At 31.9% G+C, this 8,308-nt stretch overlaps 1 pseudogene; it reads right to left on the bottom strand.

The window, feature by feature from the left end:
- Nucleotides 1–3,609: 3,609 nt before the first annotated feature.
- LOC148170619 (uncharacterized) lies at nucleotides 3,610–6,251 on the bottom strand (annotated as a pseudogene).
- Between the last annotated feature and the right edge of the window lie 2,057 nt (nucleotides 6,252–8,308).

Genomic DNA, 8,308 nt, shown 5'->3' on the forward strand with positions numbered 1-8,308 from the left:
CAAGTCACTACAATTTTGATTAACGTTGATTGTTGCACCTTTTGGACACTAAATAGAAATAGTTAATTATTTACATTGAAAAATAAGAACTTAGGGCCCGATTTCAAATCAGTGGCGCAAAATTGCGTTGACGCAGTTTAAGATACTTTTGTTCCCTACCATCGCTAAAGAATCATTTACAATGTCAGGATTAATATGAAGGTTTACTGCCTTAATAACTATGTATTATCATTTTGTACAGGGAATTACAGAAAAATCGGTACTTTGTTCAACTTAGCTGAACTTTACCACAATTATTCGGACACAGTGTTTTCGCAAGAGCTTTTTCAATGAATAAAGAATAATTTTACACAATACAATAATTTACACATTATTAGGTTTACCCAAAAAAAGCAATTTCACGTTATTGAGTTTTGAAAAATAACTTCTTACTATACTTACTGTTGCGACTCTAATCAGACTCGTATGTAATTCTTAATATTTCGCTATTTCTTCTTGTCTAAACCGCACCCCTGTCTTGATCCCCAACTCTGATTTTATTACTTTTTACATCCTGTTGGTCTGACCATATTAATACTTTTTTAATTACTACTAATAAGCATGAACATTCCTGAACTCTGATCCAGCCACCTGCAAAGGCGTGAGAAAGTCCCGAACCCTTAGTCCGCCACCTGCTACTGATTCCCACTTCTTCACTTCCTACCAATCACATCTACATAAAACTACCCTCTCTTCTTTTACTTCTTTCTAAGATTTTTCTGTATAGTTGTAAGAGAATAAGTACCAATTCAACCACCGTTCAATAATCACATCAATTCTTGTAATACTTCACCCAATTTACCATTTACGTTATTAATATACCTCGTTATTTAAAATAAAAATAGAGTTTTATTCATTCATCAAGTGCTTCAACAAAACTACCTAATTCTCCGATAAACGTAGAATTAGGACCCTGCGTTATACCAATAAAATACAACTTTGGTATAAACACTTACTGATAAGTGATAAAACAGCATTTTTCCACAATTTTAAACACAATTTGCGAACAATCAAAAAAGACAATTAAAATATTTTTTACACATTTATATTAAAAAAATATATGTATTGAATGGTTCCAAAAACCCTAACAAATAGATAAAAATTACACTTTTAAGGCGTCGCGACGCCAAAACTATCGGTAATAAAGAACAAGTTTTTGCGTCATCACCTAGAGCTTCTTCGACTATCTATTAGCGTATGTAAATTTTTAAAATTTTACCTCTAAGACAATTTAGGGGGTGACCACAAATGTTGCCGGATCCTGTATCAGAGATAAAAAAATATTAATTCTCAATACACTTGCTACAAGTGTCTTCGATGTTTGTTGCCGAGAGCGGCCAGTTGGGTCTTTACCTGTTTTTATATACCCGATAGCAGTTTATTACAATTGGGCGGAACGTCAGTGACCCCTAGTAAGCGGTCGTAAATTATGAGATTTGAAGATGATTTGCGTTAGTTGTACTGTTGGTTGCCTATTTTTAATTTGTTTTTTTTATTAATAACTTCAAAATTATAGCATAATGACAAAAACAAAAATGTCATCTCCATAGAGGTTTTAATTATCCACATGTTGGTATTTTTTTTTAACTTTGTAGGTTGCTTTATATTCCTTAAAAACGAAAAATGGGAATTTCAGTTTTTAATTAATTAAAGTCAAATTTTTCACTTTTTCAAAATTCGAAGATGTCACTTCCATAGCTCTACCTGAGACGCATACATACAGAGGTCGAACGACTTTTCAAAGTCCAAAATGCGCTTCAAAAACGAAAAATCGTAAGCCATATACCGGGTATATGCGTAGCGTAGAGCCTTAAATTTTGCGCGTATGGTACACTTTTTATCGCGCAGATTTAGTGACTTTTCTGTCATTCAATCTCTCACCGTACAAACTAAAGTCCGTTTTTACTTTAAAAAACCACCAACACCGCAACCTTAGTTGTCAAATTTTTGACATTTAAAGGATTTAATAAAAAGACTCGGCACAACGTGAAAAGCCGTTTTGTGTAATCAAATTGTCAATTAGGCAGCTGACCTATTTGATTTTATCACCAAAACGTCACTATCGACGACGTTGACGTTTGTAAAGTGCTGGGAGAGTGCGGTGTTGGTTTGTTTTATACTTCATTCATGTATCATGTATTATATGCAACCAGTAATACAGTCTTTCGAGAAGGGAAATTTTTCAAGTGGATTGGTAGCGGGATTGGTAGCGTGAATTCGTTCATATTATGCGAAGTGGGGGTGCTGTAGTTAATGAACATTGTAATGAACATTTTTTATTCTGTATTGTACTTTGATCCGGTTATGAGACGCGAAATTTTTCATTTTTGAGTTATTGTTAGTGGTTTAAGAGAAGTAGAGTGATATTAACATTTATTCTTGTAGAATTAAACAAGGTAAGAAGTCCAACAAGCTGTAAATTTGAACGTTAACTGCAACTTTGTTTTATTTCAGATAAGCTCCACGTATTCTAGTTCGTTTGAGCCATTCGGTGGTTTAGGTGAGTTTTTATCTTATTAGTTTTATTAATATTTCTAATGTTGTTTTTGGGACATTGTTCGGTTTCAATGTAACGTGTGATCCACAATTTTTTTTAGGATAGGCTTTGAGAAAATTTACGTAAATCGAGAAAAAAATTTGACAGTAGTTTGACAGTTATCATTTGATTTAATTTCAATTAGTTTTCAATACATTATTGATTCTGTAGACACACGATACATTTTCTCTTATTGGTTGGTACCTTGTAATGTTACATATTTTTATCAAAACATTGAGGTTATATCAAAAACTAAATTTCACTCCGACATGACTTCTATGTTTGTCTCTTTCTTTCATGGCCTACCCTAAACAAAAATTTTGTGGCTCACATGATATATACACAGCGTAAAATGTTTAGAAGGTAGCTAAAAATTACGGGCAAGACACGTTGCAGTTCTACAGAGGTTGCCAACAATTGTTATCAAATCAAAGCCCTAAAGCCTTAAAAGATTTTGAGAGAAGATCTTGCTCTTTTTTGTTATTTCTGAACTGATTTTCTTAGGGCAATTGTGCGTTCCAAAGCGTAGTCTGCACCAGTCAGGAATTATAACGTAGTTGGTTCAAAATTATAAACTTTTACATTTTTTGGCATAAATTTTTATTCATATGCAAAATAAAAAACGGGCAGTTAAATAATTTTTAACTAAATATTAATTGTTCACCACCAAAATAACTTTTTTCTTAAAATTTGTGCGGCAACAAATATGTGGTTATCAACAATTCTATTTTATGTGCGAATCTGCGTAATCTAAATGTCTTTGAAATAAACTTGGAAGCCTGAAACCAACACTGTTTTATCTGGAAACTTAAAGCTTCATTGACATTTTCCACATATTTGGAACAACAATGTAATGAAAGACTCCATATTTTTGTGTTTCTGTAAGTAATCGAATCTCGTCCTAGGAAATTTAAAATAGTGTCAGCAATTGGTGACCACATCGTTCTATCCATCTTTTTGCCGAATATGCAGAATTGCGTTCATTAGCATGTTCAATGACTTTTTACAGTTGCATTATTTAAAATATTACATTATTACATGACGAGCAAAACGTTCAAAATAATTGGATTTCTTTAAATACTAACTCTAACTCGAATAAGCTGATAATGTCTAATTGTTTTAACGTATAAAATTAATTTATAAACCTCTTATTGCAAATGTTATAAGCTAAAAACAAAATGGGGGGCCACATTACGACCTTTTCCTTTACTGACAGTCAGGTGAGGTTTTCCAATAAGACCGGATTATAAAATTAAATGCTGCAAGAGCAAATTTACTACAAATGAATGTAAAAACAAAAAACTGCATTTTAGCAATTTGTCCAGGTGATTGTTCGCTCTGCTGATCCTGCCGTTTAATAAATTAAACATACAGTCAACATACAGTGAAATCTCTGTTGAGCGGACACAGTTGGGACTGTGACGATCTGTCCGCTGAACGGGAGTGTCAGCTTAAGAGAGAAAATTGAACTTACAGTTTATATGCGTTTTATTTACAGTATGTCCCCGGATTGAGTTCACAAGAGGGAAAAAAAGTTTATTTTCCATTTTACAAAAAAATGACAAAGGAAAAACATTTTTTGCTTATTTCAAAACAGATAAATCTGCAATTAAAATTTCAAAATTGTTAGTTTCTACTCTTAAAATTAATTTTTTTATTATTTTTATTTATTAAATTTTGTAATCGTATTTAAATAATAGCAGGCTGTGGATTCACAATATCAAATAATGCGTTAAAGATTAAAGAAAAATTTTCCCAATAATGTGTAAGCATTAAAAAATTCGAAAAAAATACAATTGCATCCTTAACAATAATTGAGAAAATTCGAAACAGTCTTAAGGCGAGTGCCAAGACTCGTTGCTGGTCAGAATTCGAGCTGAGCTGTCACATCGGGAAGGGTGTCAAGCGGTACCTCTGTTTACAACACCCCATACTGTGCTATCGTAAAGTGATTGTAAAATGATAAACGCTTATTTTCCCTCTGTCTGGTAGAAATACTTTTTCATAGGTAAAATAATATGAATCAAAAAATTTTATTTTAAAATTGAAAGTACATTAGTACGTTGTTAAAAAATAATTTAACTAGTCAAATAATAAATAGATTAAAGTATTATTTAATATTAGAATGCCAAACAGAAATTTTCTAAAAAAGAACTGAAGTTACCTGTTTTATGTTTAATTTTATTTGTTTTCAAATAGATACGTATTTGGTCTGAAGGTATACTCAAAAGATACTTGCGTTTCCATATCTGGTTTTTGGCAACTCACGCCATAATCTTTATCTTGGATGTTATTCTTTTGTCCTACTTTTTTTCTTTTGTACGCTCTCAGGTTATTTTTTAAAACTCTTAAATGTCGTCTGCTTTCAAATTTGTGAATTAATTTATTCCATTTATGAATATTTTTTCGCAAATATGTGTGCGGCTGTCTTGTATTGAACGAAACTACTGCTGCAAAACATCTAGCCTCGTATGAATTACCCAACGAAAAATTAATTCTTTTTCCACCGACGAATTTTGCCACAATTGAATTATATCTCTCTACGGCATTATTATCTACGTCGTGAAGCAAACTTTTTGCATGGTTTGCTACTAGTCTGATTATAAATTTTAATTGATTTAAAAAACCTTCTGGTAGATCCTTATACACATTCGGTTCATCCTTCTTGGAACAAAAGTAAGTTGGGCAATTCGCATGTTCTCCAAAAGCATGGCATATTGAATTTAAAATATCTTTTTTTAAACTTTCGGAAGCTAGATTTTTATTAATTTCTTTTTTTCTGTAAACTATGGCGGATCGAATTCCAGTGGAAAGCCTTAAAATTTTTTGTTCCAATATTTTTCGAAATTTTATGGGATACCGTTTGTCATTTACTAAGCCACGTAACTTATTTCGAAAATTTCGCAATAAATGATTTCGACATTCGATTTTTTTGACACCAATGTTTCCATAAGGATTCGCATCAACTATCTTCTTGTAAGTACTGCTGTCCCCATCTGCGATTAATATGTTGTATTTAATTCCATAAAGCTCGACACTTCTTCGGAAGCCTTCCACTATTATTTCGGATTCCATGCTGCTGGAACTGCCCATATGTGTTATCGAGCAAACATGTTCTTGATCTACATTTTTCGAGTGTGCACATACAAAACAAAATTTGTTTTTTACTCCCAAATACAAAACTTTTTTGCTGTGCAAACCCACAATAGCTGCAGCACCGGCTAATGAATTGTATGCTGATTTGTTGGACCTCTTGTTCTAAGTTCCATCTGCAATCACTGGAACCAAAGCACATCCAGCTGCATCCACATTTCCTATACTTCTAGCATGAGAAATTTCTTCTTGGGCTGCTTCTTTCATGGAGTTGAGAGCAGCTTCTCGCCAACTACCCATTGCCGCGTTATGGTGTTTTTTATATGTAGGTTGGGACATGGACGGAATATTTATCTTCAGATGGAACAGATGAATTCTCTGGTGTAGATGAAATATCACAACCAGCTTATTTTTGTTTTACCATCTTTAATAACAATAAAAATTACAAATTGAAGTACTTACAGTAAAAACATCTTGATCGATAATTCAAACTCACCTCTATGTATTTTTGGAGTACTGCTGTATTGCCTCTCAGTTTTTTTTTAGATGACAAAGTCCGTCCTTCCTTATTACGTCTAGCCATGTTCGGGAAAATGTTATGAGCACTAAAAATTAAATAACTTCTATGTAAGAGATGTTTGCAATTAATTTTAGTTACAATTTCAATACTAAACAGATTACTTACCTTCCAAAGAACAAATTCTAGATAGAGGAATCTTCAGAGAATTTTTTTCAGGAACTAACAAAACGAATCACGAAGGAACACCAAGAAAATCACCAAACAACACAGGAAAGCACAAAACAACAAATGAAAAATTTTCAATCCACATATTGGAAAGGGTAACTTTGAAATTGCTTATAACGTTCTGATTGGCTCTGTTTACCCCACTTTGTCAAAATTTTATAAGCAAGACTTTTTCTGGAAAAAACAGATTACCATTTCTGAGTACCTTGTTATCAACAGTCTCAAAGGAACAAGATTTAGTGGGTTTTTCAGTAAAAGTTGAACCGGCCGGCGGTAAAATGAAAGAAATTGGCATTACCTAGTAAAACCCAGGTCAGCTTCTTAGATAAAGCCTAATCCAATATTGCAAATATCAGGTAAATTGTATCCGGTCAGGTTGCTCCATAGAGTCTTAGCATTCAAAACAATTTTGTTTCGTTCAACATTTTTCATTCATTGATGAACTTTTAAATTCTAGTGAAATAAGAAAGAAATAAACATAAATAATAAAATATGTAATAAGAAAAATAATAATAAATTAGTATTTTATTAAATTTCATTTTCTAAATTTTACGTCCAAAACCGTGAAATAGTCGAGAAATTAATTCGTGTCATTGAAAGACTTTAGTTGAAAACATGACTATAAATTGAATGAATGTTCATACTACATAGTCGTTTCTATAATTTCATACATCAAGCATTATGAAACTTCGATGTGCTTGTACTTATTAGCACTTTTAATAACGCTCGTCTAATTGTAACCATTTTATTATCCTCTGTGCGAAACAAGCAGGTAAAAATTTTAGAAGAAATCCCTTGATTTACAACTTCCAAAGCTGGTCAAGAAACCGCAAATGAGGGTACGCTTATAAATCACCCTAGTCGTAAATTATCTGCAAATTTCAGAGCTTCGATTGAAAATTTTTTAGTTTATCTCACTCATAACTAGACCAATTTTAATGATATCGATTTAAATTTAGCGGGAAAGTGATTTTGAAAGTATTCTCTACTAATTGTAAGTTTAAAAATTCACAAAAATCGGACATAAACTTCTATTCGTAAAACTACCCCTAAATTATCGAATTTATTTATTTAAATTATCAAATTATGAAAAAAAAATATGGGTGCCAATTTAAAATAAGAAAGTTGAATATCGCCCAAAAGATACCAAGACATTTAGAAAAATTCTAAAATCGTCAGTTTATAGTAAATTAAAAACCATTTAATTTGTTTTTTTTTTAATTTTTGAAATCGGTTCATAAATAAAAATTCTACAACGCCTGCCGTTTTTAAAAAATCACTCTGTAGGTTTTCCAGTGTAGGCCCTTGTACAATACGTTTATCAAACTTTGGTCAAAAAGTCGTCTAGAGATTTTTTCTCTTTCAAAAGCGATTATTTCAACATCCACAAGTCGCAAAACTACATAACCTAAAAGATTTTTCTTAGAACTGTCAATATAGTTCGTCCTGTAATACATCAAACTTGTAGAATTATGTTTACTCTCAGGCTATATCGTTTAATGCAAGATTTTGTCGTTTGTGCAATTCATACTTTGTTTAGTCCTTGCTATAGTTCAGAACTAAATTTTAGTCACAGACTACATTAAACCCCAAACAAATAATATTATTCTGCAATCGAATTTGACGTATAATTGTATACTAAAGCTTTAGTTTTGAACTAAAAATTTAATCCACGTTTCTGCAATTGGGCCTGAGAGTTGGTTCAATACCTTGAAGAGTTCTGTTTTTACCCATATTACCTCTTTGCAATTGAATTTTTTTTTGTTTTGATTATCTTGGGCGTTTTGTCTCGAACGATATGTAAATGTAGTCATTTTGTTATGGTTGCTTTGATAATTTGTCCCGAATAATATATGAATGATGATTTTTTATTCATAAATTTTGAGAAATGTTTT

Source organism: Gnatocerus cornutus, chromosome 7 (assembly GCF_029298725.1).
Source record: "Gnatocerus cornutus isolate USDA-ARS CGAHR chromosome 7, icGnaCorn1.1, whole genome shotgun sequence".
NCBI lineage: Eukaryota > Metazoa > Arthropoda > Insecta > Coleoptera > Tenebrionidae > Gnatocerus > Gnatocerus cornutus.